We start from the raw sequence: 26,210 nt of genomic DNA on the forward strand, positions 1-26,210 counted from the left end.
GTCATATTAGCTTTTAAGTAACAGTGCATCACTAATGACATTTATCCTTGTCAGTGTTTTCTGTCTTATGTCTGACGAGGTTATTTTCCTTGTTCTCACTGTTCTATTTATAAAATTCTGTTTTATTTAAGTTGTCAAGTTTATTTCCCTTTTTTCTGTATAGGTCTGTAATCTTGAGCAACCTGCTTTCATGATTTCATGCCATTGTCTAGGGAATTTGTGTAAGCTAGTAAATGATACCATCTTCATTTACACTTGGATGTGTAGGTAGGGCTGGGAAGGCTTAGTTCTCTGGCGTGGGGTGGAGTTGGCAGCAGGAGGGATGGAGGGATAGGAAGGACTGGGGGATCATTCCCTACTAGGGAAGAACCACACTGAGCTCCTTCTTCCTTTTGAGGGTTTCCACTGGGGCTCCCAAGTGGGATAAGGATCTTTCCACTTCCTTTGGTGTTTCTTGAAGCAGGTTTTTGTGAGGCTCTGTTATGATCCTTTCAATTAAAAAAGAGTGGAAATGGTATGAAAAGGATTATGTGTGAAGAAATGGAGGGATGATCCCATTGCTTTCATAGGTTTGTTTGTTGGTAGTGCTTATTGCTGTATTGGGATCAAGTGACAATAAGGCCAGTCTCAAACATTACTGAATTGTACCTGTGAAAAGAAGCTGGAGTCTGCTGTGGCTAGACCAAGAAACAGGTGAGGCCCGGAGGACCTGAAGCAGTGTTAGATACAGTCCTTCATGGAGAAACCCACTGGGTGTTATTGTAATTGGGATGTCAGGACCTGATAATACAGTTGAGTAGGTGTGAGTCAACAGGCAAGCTTCACACTCTGCAGTGGCCAGATTTAGGAAACCTTTGCTTGAGAAGCACCAACATCCGTTCGTGAGAACACACTCCTCCCAGCACATGCAGATTTTTCAGATTAAGTTCCCCAGATTTCGATGGACATTCTGCACCTGGGAGAGAGGGAGTCTCCAGGGCAGTTGTGTAAACATTCTTCCCTCCCACTGTGTCCACCTCCAATCCTCACTCCTCGCCTTCACCAGACCTGCCAAGTCCCAAGACTGAAGGCCCTAGAATCCTGGCAAGCAGTCTGGACCCCACTATAAGACAAATGGAGATGGTAGATCATTTGCTTTTAAATGAGAAAGGGCTTCCATGTGAATAAATAGAGGGCATGAGTGAGTATTCACAAATGTGACTACTTATTGATATCATTACTTACAAGGGAGAGGAAAGCAAGCAGACAAATTGATAAGCACCTTTGAGTTCGCAAATGATCATCTGTTTCTCAGCAGATAGCACTATTAAAAACTTGGCTCAATGAAAATATTGTAATGCATTTGAAATCTCAAAGACAGACTTAATTTCTGACTTAGGGCAACTCATTAAACCCGATGGTCATGCTTCCCACCTATAAATAGGTTAATGGTACTTCTGAATGTGGTATGAATTTCAATTACAGAGATTATTTTTCAAGAATTATTGAATAGTTATTATATACAGAGCCTTAAATTAGGAACTAACAAATTAAAAAGAGGAGTAAAAGCAAAGAGAAAGAGAGGTAGAGACTGAATCCTATCATTTATGTAAAATATGCCTATTTGGAATAAAGAGAGGTTATAGCAATTGGTTGATAAAGATTATGAAGAATAGTAGCGAAATGACAAATCAGCCAAACCTTAGTGACATCACTAAAAGTTTGCCTCGTGTTTTCATCCTATTTTAAAGTCTAACCTCATCATTGTGTCAGGCATGTTAAGGTGGGGGAGAAAGAAAAGAAATTCGGGATGCCTGGGTGGCTCAGCTGGGTAAGTGTCTGCCTTTGGCTTGGGTCACGCACGATCCCAGAGTCCTGAGGTTGAGTCCTGCATCAGGGTTCTTGCTCTGAGTGGAGCCTGCTTCTTCCTTTGCCTGTTGCTTTCCTTGCTTGTGCTTGCTCTCTCTCTCTCTCTCTCTGACAGATAAACAAATACAATCTTTAAAATGATCTTATTCTAGTATAATTGCCATGTAGTGTTATATGAGTTTCAGGTGTTCAATATACTGATTCAGCATTTCTGTACATTATTCAGTACTCCTCACAAGTGTACTCTTAATTCCCTTCACCTATTAATTATCCAATTGAATTCCTTTTTTCCTGTCATTTTGTTTAGACAATAGAGCCCTGTAGCCATTCACCTAGAGTGCTGATTCACCCACAGACCTATTTTTCTTTAAAGCAGCTTTGATCTATTTGATAAGGGGTTTTCTTAGCAGGTGGGAGCTCAGACAGACTGAGGTTAGCAGGTACAGCCTGACTTCTATGGCTGGGAGCTCTGGGAGGAGTCACTCTAATCATGACATTGTTTGTGAAATATCTTTCACTTCCTGGGGACTGAGATAATATCTTCCAGTGATCACAACTTTAAAATAAAGGTCCATGTGCCTGGAAGGAAGCTGACAAGTCCACTGCATCCAGGCGCTCCATCACTGTGACCAGTAATGGAGCAAGGGGGTGGTTTGCCAGGTGCCCAGAAGCAGCTGAGGCCAGACCCCACTTCTTGCCCCCGAACAGGGCCTGTCCACCTGTCCTGATTCCTGGTACATATACTCAGAAGATCATTAAAAAGCTTTTTTAAAATCCACCAAATGTAAAATAGATCACTGCCCCCTTTTTTATCTGTTAAAAGGCTGGTTGGAGCGGCACCGGGGTGGTCAGTGGGTTAAGCCTCTGCCTTCGGCTCAGGTCATGATCTCAGGGTCCCAGGATTGAGCCCCATGTTGGGCCCTCTGCTCAGCGGGGAGCCTGCTTCCTCCTCTCTCTCTCTCTGCCTGCCTCTATGTCTACTTGTGATCTCTCTCTGTCAAATAGATAAAATCTTAAAAAAATTTAAAAGGCTGGGTGGAAGAAGCAACCAGGCTTGGTAGACTGTCTCTGGGAGGAAGTAGAAGATACAGATCCCTGGAACTAGGATGCTGGCAAACCTGATATAGGAATCCAAGATCTGTGCCTGTTTGGAATGATCTTGCATTAGGATTGAGAAGTAAGTGATGCAAAAGTTGATAGGGAAGCTTAAAGCACTAAGTATGGAGACTGTTCCATGCCAACCCTATCCATTAGCAATTGGGTCAGCAGCTACAACAGAGATCCAAATTCTGTAGCTTCAGTATACCAGTGGTAACTCTCTCATGGATAAGAAGTCAAGGTGTGGGCTCACTAGAACTGGTATGACAGCTTCAAAGATCTGTGATCCATCTACTTTTCTGATTCTCCACCCTTGAGGCTATCTGTTGGCAGTAGGAGCTTCCACCATCTTGTCCATGTTATAGGTCTGATCCCGAGGAGAAGGTAAAAGGATGATAGGCCATGCCCGTCCAGGTGAAGTAGCTCCCCTTAAAGCGTTTTCTTAAGAAAGTCCCAGGGTTTCCAGTACAGCTCATAGACCACCCCTGGCTGCAAGGGAGGCTGTACCTGCTATTTTCTAACAGGGCATGGCTCCCTGGAAGAAAATCAGTGTTCTAAGACATGAATGAACAGTGGATATTGGGTAGCTGTCCCAAGCTCATAAGCCTGAGGGGTGCAGACCATTTTCTTTAGCACTGGGAAGTTGTTGGAGGATTCTGAGGAGAGAGGAGAAGGGTTTGCTTCAAGAAGATGAAATGGCAGGAGGCTTGGAGAGCAAGTGGAGAGGTTGAGAGTAGAGGCAATGCTGTGTGGATTTGCATGGACTAGAATATGGATGCATACACTCTAATCACTCATAGTCACCTGGGAAACTGAGGCAACCAGATGGCACTGCTTTAAGAAATGCCCTTCCTGTAGCACTTGAGTTTACAGGCTTGACAGTTAACTGAATGTCTTTCAATAGAATATGAAGAACCATGTCAGCCATCATATGATTAGCAATTTTATCTTTTGATTATGCTTAGTGTCATTTCTTGTTTCAAACGAGTGAATTGTTTCCTTAAAGCAACCTTAAAACAATTTCTCTTCTGTTCTTTGCACTCATTTTGACACTAGTAGAACAAATTATAATGGAATCCTATTGAAACCCTCTTTGATTTAAACTATGTACAAACAGACTTGGAGATTTTGTCATCCTTTGCACATCAGCAGCAGTTTCTGTGCCATTTGTAGCCACAATTGAATAGGCATTTAGATCGGTGAGAGGTTCATAAGGTTTGTAATTCAAAACACAAAGTCCAAATGCACCAGGTAAATGCAGCAGTCATAAGTAAAGGGTATGGGCTAATATACACATGGTTGACAATAAGTCATAAATCCATTGTTGAGCTGATGTGACTTTTGAATACAGTTATTCTAATGCTTGCAGATTTCTTTCGAGGTTGACTATCTTGATTTTGAATATTGGGATTTCTGAGATGTTTCAGTGGTTTATGGAGACAAAGGGATGAAGTATTTGAAGTTGGAAGTATTCTATACATGGCCATGGCTTCTTGCCTTGGGTATCCACACTCCAGATATTTGAAATCATAGGGTTTATGTTTGAACTACAACAGTTTTCTCTCATAAAGGGACACAAGTGATGTGATGTAGTCACAGTTCCTAGTCCTCAACACTGAAATTCCAAAGACTGGCACTGCTGCAAGGGATAGTTTGAAATGGCCAGGTTACAGGTCACAAAACTCTCTTTCAGGGACTTTCAGGGACCGAGCTATGTGAAAAAAGGCATCTTCATGTTGGCAGTACAGAGGGGAGCAAAAAATAAATCTACCCACAGGACATCTCCTATCTGCCACTGACTCATTGCCTCACCATAGTAAGACTTACATGCTTTCAACCTCGTAAAGACATGTTATCTTTTGTGTTTTAAAACCTAGGTGTCTTGTGACAGGACACAATTCCACTTCCAAATGCACATGTAGATGAAGGAAAGAATTCTGTTCATTACTTCACCCAGTCGCATCCATCCTGTGAGGAAGAGTCTTGGTTTGAGATGGGCGCTCTGGCCTCTTTCTTATTTGCTAAGTAAGATAAATAATATTTATCAATATTAGACATTTCTCTCTGACAGTGAGTTTCTGGCACAATGTCTGTTTTCATTCAGGGAAACACAGGGATTTACAAATTCCAAAATCTCCACAGATCAGTCAGTGATGTGGTAAACAATTTCTCAGCTAGGCAGATGGAGGCACTTCTCTAGTGCCAGCAGCTGAGGAGAGGAGATGAGGATCTGGATGGCAGCACCTGCACCAGGGGAATTATTGGAAATTGTACCACTATAAACAAAAGATACTCATCCAAGCTCAGGACTGAGCTTGGATATCTAATATCTAAATATATAAATATCTAACAAATATTTAACCTGATTTGCCTGCAAAAACACTCATGTTATTAAAAACAAAACCAGCAGAGGTCACGTGAATTTTCAAGGTGGCTAAATGCTGAGGTCTTCTCTGGCTTTGCTCTGCCTCTCATCCATCCCATTCATGACCAATTCTATCGTAGGGCATCTCGTTCATAAGGAATAGGGGCCCAAGTGATGGCATCCTTTGGCTTCCTATAATCCAACAACCTCTCCATTAAGCCACTACAAATTATCATACCATCTGAGTGATATTGAAGTGCTTGCCATAATAAGGTAGCTCTCCATAAATCCTCTGATCCCCCTTCCAACCAGAGGGCTGCCCCTAGGCCCTGCCTGTATGGAAGTTTTCAATCAGTCACTGCTGAAAGGATTATGTTTATCCTAAACTGACAGAAGAAGCTTCCTTTTACATCACTGCAAAACTGGTGAATGAAGCTACCCAAGGACCAGGCAGCAGCCAGACATCTGGGCAGCAGTGAGTCTGCTTATCTTGGGAAACCCAAAGAGAGCCAACCAGCTCTGAGACTTTTATGATGGCAAGTGTAAGAGCTATTGTGTGGAGTGTAAATGAGGACACTGCCTGATCCTGAGAAGGCACCTAGAGTAAAGGTTTGCTTCCTGCCAGGGGTGGGCAGGAAGTTGGGCAATGACTCGGTCCAGCCACAGAGGCCTCCTGCCTTAGCATCTGGAGGGAGGGCCAAATGTGGTTAATGTGAGGACATGGAAAGGATTCTCTCCCAACTCTGCCTTCAGTCAGTGGCAGCAGAGGAAACTGCCATCTTACCTGCAGTGCACTCTGTGGAGAACAATTGGAATAAAGAACCCAGGGAGAAACTGAAACAAATATTGTGGTATCTGATCATTTGGTAAATCCTAACTGGACATTGATCTGACCCACCCATCATACTAGGCATGGAGGATACAGCTATGATTGGAAACAAAGCCCCCTGACTTTGGGGGCTTCTATGGGGCCAGAGAAGAGAGGCAGCTGAACAGTGTGGCCAATCAAGATGAGCAAATGTTGGGTGGGAACTCTTAGTGGGATCCCTGAAGAAGACATTGTGTGCCACATCTTCTCAGCTCACCTTGTGCTCACCTGCAGCTGGTGGGCAGTTTCTGTGCACCCTGACAGCTTCCTACCTATCTCCAGTACCTGTTTGCCTCTCCCTTTTTCTCCTCCTGGAGGATGGAAGACACTGCCCCTCGTGCAGCATTCAGCCAGTGGGTGGGTAGGTTTCCCGGCTTCCTCCCTGCTCAGTGGGGCAATTCTGAGGCATGCTCCATATAGTCTCCTAGAGGTTCTTAACAGGAGGGAGTCCCAGCTGCTCACAGCAGTAGCTCACTCCTTGACAAGTCCTGTATTGATGTTCCTGCCTTACTTCCCCAGCAAATCCTGGGCCACCTCCGAGTTAGCCACCTGGCTCAAATCCTTTCCTCAGGCTCTGCCTTTAGGGGTTTACCTGCCTCAGGCTAAGGATCTGAAACAGCACATAGCACATGGCACTTTATTGACACTTTTGAGTCAGTTGGAAGATGGGTACTCACACGCTGAATGGGCGGCCAGCACCAAGGTGTCCATGTGACCAATGAGAGTGGCCCAACTTGGATGTTTCCCCACCTGCTCCCTTGATGAAGCAACTTTGGGAAGATCATAGTTTGACTAGTTTTACCCAGCAGTCCCATTGGGTATCACTAGGGTGATAGTAGAGACTTATCACCTGGAGACACTGGATTGTTTGTACATCTAAAGTGCTTAAGCCATCCTATCTTTTCCCTGCTGCTCATGGGATGGGTGCCTTTCAAGTCATGCCTGGGTTCCTTGACATCCACCCCAATATCTAGGCCTCAGAAAACATGTCTCCTCACTTCCCGGACACATGAAGCACAGAGACACAGTCTTTTAGGCACTCTGTAGGGCCAAATGTGTTTCAGAATTTAAATAGTTCAGACATTGGAAGTGTAAAACCATGCATCTATCAAATACGACATATCTATCACCCTTGGAAGGGTCTGAGGCCATACCCCCTAAGACAGCAGTTTAAAGTTTCTGTACTTTCACATTGAATACAAGTTTTCCCCAACATGATAAAAAAAAAAAAAAACAAACTTTTGATTCTTGGACAATATCAGATTTCCAGTTGCAGGCACAGAATTATGGAGCTCTTCAAAGTTCCACCCACCCAAATCCTATCAAGGCCCACTGCCTGCCCTTCCTCTGACTTCTGAAGGACTCATGGCACTCAGACTATTAACAAAGTACACACCTGATACTACTCTGTCTCACATTGTTCTCATTGTTTTTCATGTCTTCATTTCAATTCTAAATATACACAAAGGCAGAGATCATGTTTTGTGCAGCATACTGCATCTGGTAGGGCTCTCTTGGTTGTAGGAAAATGGATTTATTTCAACTTTTCAAAAATGGAAGTAGAGTTGATACACACTTTACACTAGTTTCAGGTGTATAACATAGTGAGTGGACAATTCTATACATGGTGCTTACAAGTGTAGCTACCATCTGTCACCATACAATGTTATCACAATACCACTGACTATATTCCCTATGCAGTACTTTTAATCCCTGTGACTTATTCGTCCCATCACTGGAAGCTTACACCTTCCACTCACCTTCGCTCATTTTGCCTGTCCCCAAACACCCTCCCATCGGCAGCTCCTAGTTTCAATTCATGGGTATTTTTTTTCCTGTATTTTTTGCTTGTTTTATTTTGTAGATTCTACATAAAAGTGAAATGGTATTCGATGTGTAAAAACAGAATTTTTGGTTTCGTAACTGAAAAAGTGTAGGAACAGCCTGTGATTCAGGTCCAGTTGGGTCCAGGGGCTCTATTCGTCCATCAGGATTCAGTCCTTTCTGTCTCTCTGGCCACTACATCTTTCTTGGTATCACTCTTGACCAGGCTTTCTGTACATGGCTGCCCTAGAGCCGGGAGGTTTACAACGGCTAGCTGAGCCATTGCTAGGGAGAGACAGCTTCTCTGTCCTCATGCTTCCACAAAAACTCTCATCAGTCCCTCCTATTGGCCAGCTTGGTCCTAAACCAATCTCCATAGCCAAGAGTGGTGGTGTTCTTGACCAAACATGGATCTCTGTTTCCTTAGGGAACAAGTGCTTGGTAGAATGCAAAATGGTATAGTCCCCAGGGAGGTCAGTTATGTATGCATTTATCCATTGACCCAGAAAGTCCACCAGTGGGAAACTGAACCACCCATGCAGTGGCAAACAAATGGAATAAGTGTGCACAGGGCTATTCATTGTGGAGCTACTTACAATAACAAAAGATGAAAAATCATCAGATATCCATGAACAGAGACTGATTTAATGAACTAAGGCCCCTCCATACTTGGGGATGCTGGCAGAAATGAAGAATATTAGGATGGTTAATTTTATATGTCAACTTGATTGGGTTCTGGGGTGCCCTGATATTTTGGTCAAGCATTGTTCTGGCTGTGTCTGTGGAGGGGATTTCTGAATGAGATTAACATTTAAGCTGGTGAACAGTGAAGCAGATTGTCCTCTCCAGTGTGGGTGGGTCACATGTCAAACAGTGTAAGTGAGTATTTATTGGGGCTTTGTGTTTGTTGAGTCCCCTAATATTGGTCACACAGACACTTTCAACACTACTTCCTGAAATGAATGAATGTGTTCATCAATTAACCTGTGTGTGAATGTCGATACTGCTGAGGCTGCTGGAACCTCAGAAGTTATTCAGATTGGTATACATCTATACAGTAGATTGAAAATGTGGCTGGTGATAGGCAGGAGAGGGGACAAGAGCCCAAATGGTGGTCCAATACAGCCTGTGAGATGGTGAAAATCTGAAAGGCAGATTAATATGCAGGTCCAGAAACATTCAGTCCGAGTCTGGGAGAGACTCTGTGGATTGGAAGCAGGGATTTGCCACAGCCCTTGTCCATTTTGTGAACACAGTAGGTTAGAAGCCACACTGTGCAAGTTTTGACACAATATCTTCTGAGAAATTAGGGCATTGTAGACTCTTCTTACTGTTAAGTTTGCTTGCATTCAATTTCAATTCCTTCATAGACTCTCAAATTATGAGGCTGCAGGGATTTCTCTAATGTTCTGCAGTCATCCATCATCCCATGTAACAAAGCTTTTCCTGATAAATCACTAAAAATATCTGCTGCTTCATGAAAAGCAGATTTCTGTTTGGTGATGCATGCTCGAGATGATGGAGTACTGGCTTCTGATGGGCATTCCGTCCTACTGATCCACAGCAAAGCCATGACAGGTACAGCCAATGCACTACTGGCACACCAGTACCCTTACATGCAGAAATTCAGCCCCCTTAGTTTCTCCCCAAAGTGGCTTTAGGTGATTCTGCTGTGAAGGAAAACAGGTCGACTTATTACTGGTATTGTTAGAGTCTTTTGCACTTTGTGATTACCCACCAGGTCCTTGAACATGGTAGATGTTGCCTACTTGTTGTGGACATAAAATAGGTCAGTGGGAACCTAGCTGGCCAGACTAGTCCCAGCCTCCAGAGCCAGCACCTCCTTTGCAACAAAGCCTTGAGGGAGAACCCTGAGAGTCAAATCCCTGATTAAGGAAGAAAGAAGCTCATGTACCTCTCACCAGATGATTCTTAGCCTCAGCAAAGGTTCCTTTCTTTGTCCCTTGAATGAGATAATACAGAAGCACATTCCCAGTGGCACAGTGCTCCAGTTTCCCACAGTGGTTGCCTCCTCATTAACACAGACACTGTATTGGCTGCCCCTCTACCTTCTTTTCCATCTTCACTTCTCTACTTCCTGGAATAGCTACTTAGACTCAAATGTGTTTCTCAGGGTCTGTCTCTCTGAGAATCCAAACAAGACAGTCCTAGAGGTCTACAAACCTTCTGAGCCCAGCAGCTAATAAGAGGGATCCCACAGCCTGCCGGAAGCCATGTTAGTATGACAATGCAGTGAACTGGAAGCATAGAGACCTAAATAGCAGGTTAATGGTAATATGGGGGCTGAATTCTGCTGAACCCCTTGCAAATAGAGAGACTGCAGGCATGTAAGAGAGCCAACCTGAGATCAGTGGAGCTTGCCTCCTATCAGCAGAAATGTAGGCTTCTGAGCAATAAAAAAGGGTGTTTATTTGGACTGTAAGATTTGGGGCCATGTGTTATGCAGCTATCGTAACTGCTACAGGAAGCTTTTTTTTTTTTCAACTGAGCTATAACTGACAACATTGCATGTATTTAAAACATACAGTGTAATAATCTTATATATGAGGAAAAAAATATTCCCTATGTGTTACCAAACAAGGAAGAAAATTGTGTAAATGTGGCACCATTGCTTCAAATGAGATGGAGTGTGGGCAGTGAAGGTCATACCTGACCTGCAGTTTTTAAATGGAGATGACTTGATGTTTCCATGTCACTGTGATGAGCGAGAATTGGAGGAAGGTCTGGCAGCAGAAGCAGCTACTAAAGGACCAGAGACACTAGAATGAATTACACCAGACTGGGAGTACCATCTACCCTCCAAGCTATAACTTCTTCATTCTCAAAAATCCTGAGGCATAAAGTAGGAGAAGATGTTTACAAAACATATATCTGAAGAAGACTTGTATCTAGAATATATAAACAATTCTTAGAACTCTATATTAAGACAATCCAGTTTTTCTTAAGCAGCCACTTCCCCAAAGAAGGTCTTACAATGACAAATATATTGCATGAAAAGATGTGCCACATCATTAGTCATTAAGGAAAGGGAAACGAAAATTGGATTGAGACACGACTACAGAATCTACAAGTACAATTAACATTAAAATGTCTGACCGCACCAAGTTTTGGAAAGGATGTGAAGCAACTGCAACTGTCTGAGTCTGCTGATAGACGTGTAAAATGGTACAATCACTAGGAAAAATAATTTGGCAGTTTCTTAAAAAGATATGTTTCCCATTCTGTGTAGGTTTTCTATTTTCAGAGAAATGAAGGCATATGTCCATACAAAGATGTGGACATGACTATTCACAGCAGCTTAATCTAGAAAAGCAAACTGGACAAAACTGAAGTGCTCATCAAAAGGTGAATGGATGAACAAATTTTAGTGTATCCATATGATGGAATATTACTCAACAACAAAAAGCAATAGACTATTGATGCACACAATAAACTTGAATCTGAAAATTATTATGGTGAGTAAAAAAGCCATAATGTACAGAGTGTACATCCTGTTTCCATGTATATAAATTTCAGGGGATACAAATTTAAAGTGACAGGAAGCAGAGGAAACAAAGGCAAAAATGAGACTTCATGATGGTAAAAAGCTTTTGCACAGCAAAGGAAACTATCAACCAAACCAAAAGACAACTGACAAAATGGAAGAAGATATTTGCAAATGTCTTGTCAGATAAAGGGCTAGTACCTCAAATCTATAAAGAACTTACCAACTCAACACCCCAAAAAAGAAATAATCCAATCAAGAAATGAGCAGAACACAGGAATAGACATTTCTCCAAAGAATACAAGCAAATGACCAACAGACACATGAAAGAAAGCTCAATATCACTTGGCATCAGGGAAATACCAATCAAAACCATAATGAGATACCACCTCACACTGGTCAGAATGGCTAGAATTAACAGGTCAGGAAATGACAGATGTTGGTGAGGGTGAGGAGAAAGGGCAACCCTCTGGCCCTGTTGGTGGGAATGCAAACTGGTAGAGCACTCTGGAGAACAATTTGAAGGTTCCTCAAAAAGTTGGAAATAGAACTACCCTATGACCCAGCAATTGCACTACTAGCTATTTACCCCAAAGAAAATGTAGTGATCCAAAGGGACACATGCACCCCAATGTTTCTAGCAGCAATGTCCACAATAGCCAAACTATGGAAGGAGTCCAAATGTCCATTGACAGATGAATGCATAAAGAAGATGTGGTATATACATGGAATGGTATAGATGTGGTATATATAAGGGGATACTACTCACCCATCTAGAAATATGAAATCTTTCCATTTGCAATGATGTGGATGGAACTGGAGGGTATTATGCTAAGCAAAATAAGTCAGAGAAAGACAGTTATCATGTGATCTCACTCATCTTAGGCATTTATAAAACAAAACAGTCGTTTTATCATAGGGGAAGAGAGGAAGAATGAAAGAAGATGAAAGAGAGGTAGACAAACCATAAGAGACTCTTAATCATAGGAAACAAACTGAGGGTTGCTGGAGGGGAAGTGGGTGGTGGGATAGGGTAACTGGGTGATGGACATAAAGGAGGGCACATGATGTAATGAGCACTGGGTATTATATGAGACTGAGGAATCTGTGGCCCCTATCTTTGAAACTAATAATAATTTGCATGCAAATTAATTAAATTTAAACAAAAATAAAGAGCACCCTTGCACAAAACTAAATAAACAAACAAATCAAGCAAGCAAGCAAGCAAGCAGCAGTGATTACCTGGTGACAGGATGGTTGAGGGAGGGAAGGATTATAAGGGCATTAGGGAACTTTTGAGGATGATGTCTGTGTGTCAAACTCATCAAATGGTGTTTGTTAAAAAAAAAAAAACAACTTTCTCCTAAAGATGATAAGGGGGTGTGGTATTTGGCACATTTGGTACCCTTATTCTGGAAAATTCTATTCCCCTACTTGGCATTCACAGAGAGGTAATCCATCAAGGCTTCCAAATTATGTTTAAAAATCTATCTATCTATCTATCTATCTATTTATCTTTAGAGATATAGATAGACCTATTTTAGAGAGAACATGAGCAGGGAGGAGAGACAGAGGAAGAAGGAGGAGCAGAGTCTTTGCTGAGCAGGCTGCCTGACACGGGACTTGATCCCCGGTTTCTGGTATCATGGTCTGAGCCAAAGGCAGAGGCTTAACTGACTGGGCCACCCAGGTGTCCCCAAATTATCTTTTGTAAACAAAATGGAATGAGGTATACATTTTGCGGTGCATTCTCCTATAGGCCTGCTAACTTTGGAACTGAAAGTCATCCTCTGTCCCCAGCAGATGAGGAAAATGAAAGGCAATGTAACTGGTCTAAGGTCCCTTCTCAGGTCACGGCCAACCCAATGGTTTTTCCCTCCCAGATTCCAACTGTGGGTTGATGCTCAGTTCACTGGAACATCTGGCTTCCTAAGCCCTTCATAAATGTCCATTATTTTTTTGGTGTGTGTTTTCCCTCTGAGGGCTAGATTGAGACCATTTTCTCTAGTTCAGGAGTTTTCAAGGACACTCTCAGAAACCAGTCTCACTTTTCAGTGCAATGGTATTCCTCCTTCCATTGTATTGCCAGGTCATAGCTCTTTTTCCTCCTGAGCCCGTTTGTTCCTTAGTGCCTTTATCCCAAATCTATACCCAGCCAGCCTCACCCCTTCAGAGTCCTCATGAGCCAAGTATCAGGCCCTGTTTTTTGCTACACCCTTAGGCTGTACTGATGCCTCACTCTAATCTCCCTGAGGGTTCAGGTTAAAACTTGTGTGAGCACTTGTAAAATCCTTTGGGAAATCAGTGTAGTTTGCAGCAGTGCCTCATGCCACTCCCCTCACAAGCTCCTCCAGCCCATTCATGTGGATTTCCAAGTAATCCTGTGCATCACACTCAGGGTGGCCACCAGCACCTGCCTCTGTCCACATGTCAGGGCTGACTCAGGAACTCAGGCTCCCACCGTACCCATTTTCAGCTTCAGCCATCCCTCTTAAAAGGAGTTTGTGCTCTGCACACATCACAGAGATCCAGGAGGGCAGAAGAAAGGGAAGCCACTGGCCTAATGAAACCCATACACTATTGACACCTTCCATCCTGACTCAACCTACTGAGGAAGAGAACGTGAGGAGACCCCTGCAGGTGTGGACAAAGCCCTGTCCTTGCTGTTCATTTTCCTGGCATTCAAAATGCCTCTTTGTTGCTGTCAAACTGGTGCTGATAAATCACTATTTTGTGCTGAAAGCGGTGAACATTTTTGGATTGGACCGCTGACACCTTGTTTCTCCATGTGGTCCATGAACAAGTGGTTTTGGCATACAGAAAACCAAGGAATACAGATGTTGTGAAAAGAAGGGCCATATGTACCCCAAGGTTTATAGTAGCAATGTCCACAATAGCCAAACTGTGGAAAGAGCCAAGATGCCCTTCAACAGAGGATGGATAAAGCAGCTTTGGTCCATATATACAATGGAATATTACTCAGCCATCAGAAAGGATGAATACCTAACTTTTGCCTCAACATGGATGGGACTGGAGGAAATGGTGCTGAGTGAAATAAGTCAAGCAGAGAAAGTCAATTAGCATATGGTTTCATGCGTGGAACCCAAGGATTAACATGGAGGACATTGGAGGAAGGAAAGGAACAGTGAATTGGGGGAAATCTGAGTGGGAGATGAACCAAGAGAGACTGTGGACTCTCAGAAACAAGCTGAGGGTTTTGGAGGGGAGATGTGTGAGCCTGGTGGGGGTTATTAAGGAGGGCACATATTGCATGGAGCACTTGTTGTACATAAAAAAATCTTGGAACACTGCAACAAAAACTAATGATACATTTAATGGTGACTATCATAACACAATAATGAAAAAAATCAAGGCATATGTTCAAGAAATCTGAGCACCCACCTCCATGTTCAAAGACAATTATTTCTTCTTCTCCTCCTCCTCCTCCTCCTCCTTCTCCTTCTTGTTCTTCTTCTTCTTCTATTTCTTCTTCATCAAGCATTAATTACAACAGGCAAGACACTGTAAACAACCATGCCCATTAGTGTTGACAGGGTAAAGAGGAGTTTAAATCTATATTAGGATATTATTTATTCATAGGAAAGGAAATCATGACAAATGTGATGAAACCTGGACTTTTAAGCCATGTGAAAATAAGTGAGAGGAAGGCCAAAAGCTAATTGTATGCAGGGATAGAGATATAGAAAGATACTACAAAAAAGATATATTTTTCCCCTTCTATGTGGAATCTGAAACCAAGAAGAGAAAAGGAGAAAATCAAACTCAGCAAAAGCCTTCAGATTGAAGGAGCCAGAAGCAGAGGGCAGAGGGTGGGGCAGGGATTGAGTGAATCATGGAGAGCTACAAACTTCCAGTTGTAAGAGAAAGATATAAGAGGGATGTCATGTACAACCTTATGACTACAGTTCATACTGCTCTATGGTGTATTTGAGAGGTGTTAAGAGAGGCCGTCTGGAGAGATCTCATCACACAAAGAAGAACATTTCCTTTCTTTGCTCTTTCCTTTCTCTTTGTATCTCTAAGAGGTGATGGTGGTCAACTCAACTTATTCTGGTCATCCTTTTAGGGCCTAGGAAAATTAAATCACTGTGTTGTGTAGCTGAGATGGTGCTCAGTGTCAATTCCTTCAATACAACTGTAGCCAAGGATATTTTACCATTCATAATGAACCTCAGGAAAGTTGACTTGGCAAAGGAATGACAGGTAAACCAAACTGAAAACAGCAGAACCTAAAGTCGGTAGGTTATGATAGGCATAGTAACATCCAGGCCACGTGCATCAACACTGGGTTTTGAGTTGAAAAATCAGTGAATGAAAATTCAAGTAGATGAAGTAGAATGTTCAATTTGGGTTTTGTTTAAAAACATGATCAAGGAATAAAATGTCTCAAGACATTAACTCTGAAAATTACCTTCTCACATAAAGTTGTCCTGTTTGGGGCAATTCTGATTTTAAACCTTGAAAAAGGCACAGAAGGACAACATTTTGTTTGCTCCATGTTGTCTCAAGGAAAATGGCTGAAGTCAAATGGCTGAGATAGGACCTACCTGGAAGAGTATAAATGGTCAGATGAAATGGTCCTGTGTTCATTTCACCATCTTAGCAAATTACACTTTCCAGTGTAATTTATTTTTAGGTCATGAAGTCCATGAAGTTCAAGGAGTACATTCTAAATGTCATGAAAGCAGTAATATCTTTGTCTAAGCTCCCTGGAACCCACCTTCCCATTTCCTTTCATCTTGTCCATCTAAAGCTCTTTAGCATGACTCAGAGTCTTCCCATGAGTGCCTCCTTCCAGCCCTTGGCAACACCATTCTGCTTTCTGTCCTTAGGAATCTACGTTAGGTAGGTCCTAAGAGTGGAGTCAAAGTTGGTATTTTCATGAATACTCCTTTCACTTAGCATACTATCCTCAACATTCACCCATATAGTGGGGCATGCCAATGTTTTCTTCCTTTTTACAGAATGAATACTATCCCAACGACTGTATATACATCTTTTCCTCTCTGGACAGATACTTGGATTGCGTTGATGGATTAGCTTTTAGGAACAACGTTGGCATGAAAAGGTGTGCTCAGATAAATCTTCAAGACTACCCTGTCCATTAATGTGGCTATCTACTGCAGAAGTGCAATGACTAAAACACATGGCATTTTCAAAGTTGATTTTTATGAAGGACTGCCTTACTAATACCAAAACAATGCCCTTAGATATTCCTATCACACACAAAAAACATGGTTCCAACTTCTCTGCATCTTGGCCAACACTTGAACTTTTCGAGTATTCCCCCAGCCAGTACCCATGTCGAGTCAACTTCATGGCTATGAAATGGTATGTCATTGCTTGTTATAATTAGGATTTCCTGAAATATTAGTGCTGGGAAGTATCCTTTCCATTTTCTTCCATGTGTATAGCTTTGAGGTTATTTCTCTTTCCCATATGTACATTCACACATCACATTTTATTTATTTGTTTGTTTGTTTGTTTGTTTATTTATTTATTTTGGTGTTGTTGAGTTTCTGGGATCTCTAGATATTGTGGGTATTGAGCCCTGTCAGATCCATGGTTTGCAAGCATGCTCTCCCGACTTCTGGACTGTGCTTTCCCTTGGTTGATAATGTCATTCAAGTCACAAAGATTTTAAGTATTCTGAATGTCCAGTGTGTGAGTTTCCTTTTCTTTTCCATCCTGTACCTTGCAGGTCATATCCATGAAATCATTGCCCAGTCCTGTTTTGTGAAGCTGAGGAAGATGGATGCTGCGGAGCTTGGAATTCAGAGATGAAAAAGGATCGCTGGTGGAGGCAGGCAGCAGCAGGAACTGGAGATGCACAGGCCTGATGCTAGGGTCCTGACCAGATGTGATGGCGCGATGATAGGAATAGGTACGGTGGGCGAGCAGGAGCTGTGTACTGGAAATGGTACCCTGCCCATTTTGGGCACCACTATGTGTGGTGATGGCAGCAGTGAGACATAGGACTGGACATGTCCCCAAGCTCAGCCCTTCTTCAAAGGGAGCCTTTTATTGCACCCTGCTCCAGTCCTGTTTGAAGGATTTCTTAATCCGACGAGGGACATAGACTTCTTCCACGACAAAGGGTGATGATAGTGGTGTGGTGACACCTGTCTCCGAGGAACTTCTCATCCCTCTATCGTGAGCCACTGTGACAGGTGAGCCAATGTCTGGAGTCAGTCGCCAAGAAGGGGTCTGAATGCCTCAAGGACACTGGGAGCAACCTCCCAAGAGGGACCAGTCTGTTATTGCCATGCTGAGCTGAATTCAGGTAAGACGTTTGTACCCCTGTTGTGTGTTCCCAGTTTATGGTCATGTTGTTCTGCAGGTTCTTCTATGGGAGAGATGGCAGGGCCATGTGTGAAGGGGAGCTGGAGAGCTCTCACACGTCCACGACTGAGATGGAGACCCTACCCCTAGTCATCCCACAAGTGAACAAAGGGATGGATGTCATCCAGCATCCACCTTCCAGCCACTAGTATTCATGACACCTTTCTGGAACACTTGTAGTGAGGCCCTTGGAAATGATGGAGGGGGCACACCTGTGGCATGCAGGGATATTACATGATTGGGGTGAGTCACTTTGAAGAAAAAAGGGTTTGCCCCCCGTCAAGAGTGCTCCGAAATGACTAGAAGGGCATGAGGACTGCAACTGGTGAAAGCCTGTTTGAAAACCTCTTTAGGGCTGAAAAAGGTAGAATGTCCTGAGAATTACCTCCTAGTGAATAGGCTAAGTCATTTCCTTGCTTGAGAGAGAAAAGAAATCATCCCATATTTTCCACACTGAAAATCAAGAAAACACAGAACCTTGGATTGTATTTTGTTGTTGTTGTGGAAAGTCAGTAAGTCACCATACAGTACCTCATTAGCTTCCAAGGTAGTGCCCAGTTATTCATCAGTTGTGTAACATCTCCAGGGCGCATCCCATCGCATGCCCTCCTTCCCTCCTTAATTTCCTGCCCCGAATGTCCATACCCTACCACCTCCCCTCCAGCAACACTCTGCTTATTTCTTAGGGAAGAGCTTCTCATTATTTTTCTCCCTCTCTGGTGGCTTCCCATTCAGTTTTCTCTCCCTTCCCCTGTGATTATCAAACGGCTTCATGCATAGGTGGAACGTAAGACCCAGGGCAGGGGATCCCAGTGGGCTTCCTTTCAGTGAGGTTATTGTGTACCTTTCCATGTTTGACCGCATTTCGCTTTTCCTGGGAAATGACCCATTCCAGTGATGTGTCCATTGTGTCTAGAGGGACGGGGGTCCTTCACTCTTGCTCAGGGAGTTGGGATCCTGAAGCTGGTGTCAGAAGAACCTCCTCTGTGTTCCTGTTTCACTGGTGCCCTTGTGGGGCCTACCTTTCCTTCTCTGGAAGACGATGAGAGATCCAGTTGTGCAGTGTTTTCCAGAAGGCCCTCCAGGTCGAATCTTCCAGGCGCTAGAAATAGCCAGCTTTGGTTTAGTCCACCAAACACGGGATAGCAATAATTCCTTCAACTACTTCATGAAGACACACAAACAAGTAGAATGGAAATACCAGAGGAGTGTAGCTCCAAGGGGACATGGGTGAAATGCTTTTACGACAGCCAATATCATAGGAAGGTGTGTTTTTTCTGTGATCACAGAGGTGGGCACTGGCCTTTCCATATCAACAGACGTCACTTTTGTCTTTGGGCTCTTCATTGATTTTTTTTTTTTTTTTTTAGAGATTCAGGTATTGATAGATTTCTTTTTCTTTTTTTTTTTTTAAGAATTTATTTATTTATTTGACAGAGATCACAAGTAGGCAGAGAGAAAGGAGGAAGCAGGCTCCCTGCTGAGCAGAGAGCCCGATGCGGGACTCAATCCCAGGACCCTGGGATCATGACCTGAGCCGAAGGCAGTGGCTTAACCCACTGAACCACCCAGGTGCCCTCTTCATTGATCTTTAATGTGCATTCACATACAGCCTGAGGAGACCTGATTGGGAAACTCTCAGAGCATAATATCATCTTTGATCTCCTAATACCCACCTTTCAAAGACAATTTTGAAAATACAGTCTAATGGACGTACAGTATTTTTGTTGTTTCAGTTGAAGAGTAGGGATTCAGGAGTTCTGTATGTGACTCAGTGCTCAGCACAATAAGTGTCTTCTTAATCCCCACCCCCTCTTCCACCCATCCGACCACCTGGTTCCCACCAGTATGTTCCCTATATTTGAGCCTGATTCCCTTTATTCTTTTCTGTTTCTGAAAAGTCACACATGAATCAAAGCCCATGTTAACAAAACACCCACGGATATTAAGTCTTCCATCTGTATCTTGGTCTGTGTGAATTGTGGTGAAGAGACCACCAGGTTCGGTCCACAGTGGCTCCCAAGGTTCCCCATCCTTGCTCTGTACCTGCCTGTCTCTCCTCTGAGCGGTTGCTGAAAGGTTTCTGACCAAGGGAACATAGGGCAAGAGATGGTCTTTGACAGCTTCAAGCTTTCATGACCAAACCCATTGTCACTTCCCTGAGACTCTCTTGTGTTCCATCGCTTTCTGCCCAGTATCCCGGAACTTGGGAAGCCAGCACTGGTGTTTCGAATGGCCTTCCACAGAGGCCACAGTGGAAGCAGCCTAGGAGTGCCCAGGCTACTAGGGAGAAAGGGACTCAAGCTCAGGATTTCGCTTCCACTCAACAAACTGTCTTTTCCTGCCATCCTGCCTCCCTATACTCTGGAGGAGAAGAGGAGGAGAGGCCTGTGGGGTGGACCAAGCCCTGCCTGGATGTTGATCTTCCTGACAATCAAACACCTCTTTGTGGCTGCCAGACTGTTGCGGATCAATCTCTTCCTGGTGGTGAAAGAGAGGACGTTTTGTCCACTGGTCCGCTGGCAAGTTGTCTCTCCGTGTGCTCCGGGGACAGGTGGCTGGGGCATTAGCTGCGAGCATGCTGGAAGTGCAGAGTGTCAGGTCCCTCCCAGTGGTACTCAGTCGGAATCTGCCCTTTGCCGAGAAACCCTGGGCATCACAGCCTGAGAGGGTCGTCCCCCCAAAAGCACTGTGGAATGTTCCACAGAGGGAACGCTAATTGGCCACCTTGATCCACCAGCGGGGAAGGGGTGGTTGTTTCCTGGGCCCTTTGGGCCATTTCTCTCTGCCGAGAACCCCCTGAAGGGTTGATTCCCCAGTGGCTCTGGTGGGGATGGTTCTGGAAGGAAGGAAAGAACACCCCCCAGGCTGGGACTTAGAGTCGAGATGGAAGCTAAGCCTGCACCCAACAGCAGGAGCTCCAACTCGCCCAGGCTGAGCGACTGCTCAGGAGCTCTGTGTTGTGCTTTGGCTAGGTCCTTATGTGTCAGCTGATGGTATTGGAGATTTTTCTTGTGGTGCTGGATCCTGTCTTCTTAGATTCCCTGGCGCTGTATCTGCAAGGTTGGGGACCCTTGGTGTGTCCTTTTGCTTCCATGTAATTTTGGACATCCTCTTTGGATTCCGGGTTGACCCAATGCTGGTTGGGTAGCATGTAATTGAACCTCCATGGATTCGTGGTCTCTCCAGGGTTGCTCTTAGGGTTCATTTGGCGTTCCATAGCATCGTGCTGAGAAAAGATGTGTGGGATGATATCCATCTTTTGGAGTTTGTTGAGACTTGGGTTGTGCCCTAACGTGTGATCTACTCTGGAGAATGTTTCATGTGCACTGGAAAGCACTGTGGATTCTGCTGTTTCAGGGTGGAAGGTTCTGCATCTACATGTTCAAATGGGTGCATCCCTCAAAGCCATAGATTCCTTGTTGATTGTCAGTTTGGATCATGTGTCCATTAGTAGATGTGGGGTGTTAGAGTCCCCCACTACATGGTATTGCTGTCAAAGGTGACTTTATGTTTGTTATGCACTGTTGGATGCCTTTGGGTGCTCCCATGGTGCATGTCTACATATTTCGAGATGTTCTCTCCTATTACATGGCCTCCCTTGCGAGGAAGTAGTGTCCTTCTCTGTGGCTTTGTACCTCCCCCCTTTGGTTCAGAGTCTGTTGTGTCTGGAGAGAAGGATTCCTACCCTTGCTTCGTTTTGCATCCATTTGCATGATAGATGCTTCTCCCCTGCTCACATTCTATCTGTGTGTTGGTCTACCGGGTCAGGGGAGTTCCCCATTGCAGACAAGTGAGTGGAACATGGGTGTGTCACCTGGTGGATGATGGAGACCAGGGCAGAACCACCTGGACCTGACAGTGCCCTTGGCCAGCCAGGAGAGTGTGGGAGTTCTCTGGTCAAGGATCTGAACCTTTATCCTGGCAAGGGAGAACCAATCTCTGCTCCATCAGGCCCCAGCCAGGGAGCAGTGGCTACCATGGACCTGACCAAGAGGGTCAGGGGCCTGAAGGGCACCACGGCCTTGCCAAGAACTGTGTAAGGAAATGCAGGATGGCTGGACATCCTAGCTCCTAGGTCAGCACAGATGTGAATAGAGCCAGGGACACCTCCCAGTTTCTTTAGTTTTTCTCCAGCCTCACCCAAAAGAAGCAGGGGAAAGGAATCCAGAGATCCTGGATAAGGATCCCAGGGGGATTCCAGTCTTGGTAAAGGGTGAACCTGGAGAGCCTATAGGGAAACTGAGGACAGGATGTCCTGCCTGCCCTTCTTCCATTTACAAAATATCTTCCTCAGGTTTTGGAGCTTCCACAGGCAGGGTTGGATCTCTTTGCATGTGTTTTCCCTACATCGTGCTGATGCAATTCAGGAGACTGAACTCGACACCTGTCAGTCCCAAATACTGGGTCCAAACCCACACAAACACATGCACACATACCATATCCCAAAGGAAGCAAGACATCGTCCTCCTTGCTTTAGAGGAGAGAGAAGCAGCCCCTCTCCTGGGCAGCACATAGTTCTGGGGAGGGGAAGGAACTCTCAAGGACTCTCCTGGTCAGGGTTTGTTGCCTTCCTGGGGAAGGACCTGCAACGTCTCCATCTCAGGGGTCCTGAGGGCTGTCTCTGCTGTTTGCCCAGAGGCCTGACACAGAAATGAACCTGTCCTCTGAGGAAACGGGATTTGGAGGTGCCACCAGTAATGAGTAGTGCCACCAGTAGTGAGGAGGGCTGGCTCCTCTCCTTTCTGCCCCATTGAATAGCTGCTGACTCTGTAAGATTTCTGGGTTCAGGAATGAATAAGAGAGTCTGTACACGTTGACATTACCGTAGGAAATAAAAGAACCAAACACACACGTGGGCAGGAAGAGGAGAAAATAAAAACCTTTATTATTATTATTATTATTATTTTGGTAAGAAAACTTTAATCCCAAGGGTTCTCATTCTTTTTTGTTGTTGTTGTTGTTGTTAAATAACAACCCTTTAATTATATTCAATATTGTCCCCTCCAGAACAAATAATTCTGTAGGGGAGAGTAAGGGGTGTTGAGCAGCTGATGGGGCTCGTGCACCACAAGTAGCCCAGGGGCCAAGGGGCAATCCTTGGCTCAGCCAGTGTGCACGGGTTCAGGTCTGATGGTAGCTGTAGCCAGTTGTCCTGGTGCTTGTGTTCTGCTGGCCAGCTAGGACCGCGGCTCCAGCTGGCATGACAGGTTGTAGCTAAGGTCAGAGGGACACCTGTGAGTTGAGCAGCAGCTGGCATTCAGGAGTCCCTCCCAGGGTTTTCCCACAGCTGGTGTCTGGCTGCCCAGGGAGCCCTAGAAGAAGGATCCCAGGCGGGGCCAGCAGAAAGAGTCCACCCCGACGTCGCCTGACCCAGCTCCTGAATGGGCCTCACCTGTCATCCTCGCTGAGCCGCTCCACAGTCCAGAACCAGGCCGTGAATGGATGCTGGGGCTCTAGGCAGTAATTCTCTGCCGCCGCCTGGAGCAGCATGATGTCCGTGAGGACTCGGTATTCCTGGGCCGGGAGAGAGGCACAGGATGCACCCCTAGCCTGGGTGGGGAAGCTACAGGGCCAGGTGAGGGCCGAGCAGCGGGACAGGGGACAGGTCCTGGGTCTTGGCACACATGACCACCCTCCTTCATGCAACTTCATCTGGTCCCAAACTGTTCTCAGAGGCTAGTAGAATTAACCCCTCCTCCATCAAGGGAAGTTCTCCTTGATGCCCTTCTGGATTCCTACTGACTGACTGGATGGGTCTTGCACTTCATTCTTAGCAACCTGTCCCAGGAAATGGGAGATGGAGGGGAGTGGATGGAGCCAAGGAATGTTCTTCCCAGGGGCGTCTCTGATAGGGGCTGCCTGCCCTTCCCTATAGCCAGGGCTACGTATGCTCACCTTATTCTTTTTGCGGTGGTTGATCTCATTGCCCTGGAAAGCAGACAACCATTGTCCTTCAGAAAGAGGCCCCTGGTCAGTCCTAGCACCTTACACCCACCCCTTCTGAGGCTGCGGGTAGGCCAGGACCCAGGAGGGGGCCGCCAAGCCACACACACAATGAGACTGGGGTTAGGGCAAGCCCTGGGGTCCAGAGGAAGGAAGACTAGGGGCTGGTGAAAGGGCTCCAGGTCGGCACCCTGCAGCACAACACTCTGTGGTGATTGAAGGGAGCGGCAGACGCCTCAGGCAGGCAGGGCCTGCTGGGCTCCTGAAGTGTGACTGATGTGCAGGGTCCTGACTTCACTGTCCCCGACAGGCAAGCTCTGAGGGAGAGGCTGCAGCCCATGCACACAGAGCGCATGCAGCTTCACCTTCAGGATGCGCTGGTGCTTCCCCAGTCTTGGGCCACCCGTCTGGGTGCAGACTCCCTTCCCTCAGCACTGAGATGGGCAAGAGACCCCAGTTCCCAGGGGTGGCTGTGAGGCTGTGGGGAAGGGAGGTCTCCGAAGGAGTCAGAGCTCAGGGCTCAGTCCAGGGACTTTCTGCTCCCTGTCCTCAGGACTCTGGTCCCTCCTCCACAATCCTCAGGCTCACCCACCTCCAGGTAGTCCTCCATTGCTGTATCCAACACTACCAGGTCGGAGAGGAAAGTGCCAAGGTATGGGATGACACCCTGTGTCATGAGGGGTAGGTTTGGGATGAGTCCCTGCTCTCTGGTGCCCACAGGGGCCCTTCCCGAAAAGACTTCAGCATCCTGGCCCACCCCACTTTCCCACATGGAAAAGGGCCTAGGACCCTTAGTTGCTTCCCCCGATTCGCTTTCCCCTCACCCTCCCAGAACATCAGACTCCTCCTAATCCCCTCCAGGGCCTGCTTTTTGAAATTCAAAAAATCACGGGCTATGGAGCCCTGGGCCCCTCCCCAGCCCCAAATCCATTCTCTACCCAGCCTGCTAGACTACTTCCTCCTGGTCACCGGGAAAGAAGACATTGAGCAACTGTGGTGGCAGGAGGTGGAGCTGAGTCACAGGTCCCACCTGTCCTGATCTGGACGCTTCTAGCCCTCAGGGAGGAGCCCCTCTCCCCTGGCCTTGGAGGCCCTGTTCCTCAGGCACACTCACCTTCTTCGGCAGCCCCTTCCGCGCTCTCTGCAGCTGCCTCACCAGGCTGGCAAGTTTATTCAAGGGCCGCTTCTAGAGGGCCAAGGACAAGATCCTTGAGAACAGAATAGCCTCAGTCCCCTTGCGCCCACCGTCTTTGACTTCAGACCCTAGACGTCCGACCTACGTCTGCTGATACTGACGCTCCATTCCCCTGAAGCATGCCACGAGTCCTTCTAGAACAATCTCAGCTCCCCCATTCAGTCCATGGGGGACCTAGAGCTTGAAGCCTGGCCTCCCTGAGCCTGTTTTCCCATGGGCAGAAGGGGGAACTCCACCTACCTCTTGTGGTCTCCTGAGCACTCAGGATCCTCTTACGATCATCATTTTTGTGGCCCACAACCCATCCCCACCCTATCTGTTAGCAGGGGCCTGTCCTCTGGGCTGTCTGCGTTCATGTGGGCCCCCATGTGGACCTTCTCGATGGACACAGAGAGACCTGAAATCTAGCCTAGGGAGTCTGGATGGGCAGCACCTGCTTGTCCCAGCTGCAGGGGGAGTCTTCAGCCCAGGCTGTCAGCACATTCTTGCCAAAGGCATCTGCTCCCCGAGGAATGCTTCAGGCCATTCCCTACTTCATCCACACATGATCATGCCTCCTCACACCCCTCTCTTGTCTTTCGAGCCCTGCACCTCCCATGCTACCTTGATGAGTAGTTCCCTGCCCTGGGGGTTGTCTTCTTTGCAGAGCTTTTGGAATGTTCGAAAGCTCTTCCTGAAGAGAGGGAAAGAAGTTAGGCTCAGGGGAGTCCTAACGTGGCAGGGTAGAGTGCGAGTCCCTTTTCTTGGAGAATCCCCGCATGTCCACGGGGCTGGCTGAGGGTTTGCTCTGGGCTGCTCTGAGCACTGGGGTTTTCGTAGGACATGGGAGGGAGTTCTCCTGGGCGTCCCCCTGGGTGTCTCTTCCCAGCTTAATTGAACAGTTCGGTTTGGGTGGGGTTCTAGCTGAACCATGGGCAGAGAGTTCAGTGGCTGCCAAGTCACCACGTGGAAATAATGGAATTCAGCTGAGGCCAGGGTGGGGCATGGAGGACATTGGATTTCTCAAGCAGGAGGCATGGTGGCCTGTTCCCCAGGAAGGCTGAGAGGAGCCCCGGGCCCAGGTCCTTTGGTCAGGGTTTGCTGCCTCCCAGGGGGTCCAAGCTGACTGCAGGGGGCAAAGGACAGGCCTGTGGGAGATCCCGCCTCCATCCTGGTCCCTCCTGCAGAGAAGCCTCCTCACCTGGAAACGTTGTCCCAT

At 45.9% G+C, this 26,210-nt stretch overlaps 2 long non-coding RNA genes across 2 annotated transcripts in view; one reads left to right on the plus strand and one right to left on the minus strand.

Moving 5' to 3' along the window:
* The window catches only part of LOC309847919, a 209,349-nt gene that overhangs the window by 16,954 nt on the left and 166,185 nt on the right, over positions 1–26,210 (plus strand). The gene's annotated exons all lie outside the window — the stretch shown is intronic.
* Positions 22,915–24,487, minus strand: LOC309847672. The gene is made up of 4 exons (XR_014302553.1): positions 24,410–24,487; positions 23,770–23,802; positions 23,267–23,388; positions 22,915–23,088 (listed from the first exon to the last, which is right to left on the minus strand). It is a non-coding gene; the product is annotated as an uncharacterized lncRNA (long non-coding RNA).

The sequence above is a fragment of the Mustela nivalis genome (assembly GCF_964662115.1).
Source record: "Mustela nivalis genome assembly, chromosome: 14".
Taxonomy (NCBI): domain Eukaryota; kingdom Metazoa; phylum Chordata; class Mammalia; order Carnivora; family Mustelidae; genus Mustela; species Mustela nivalis.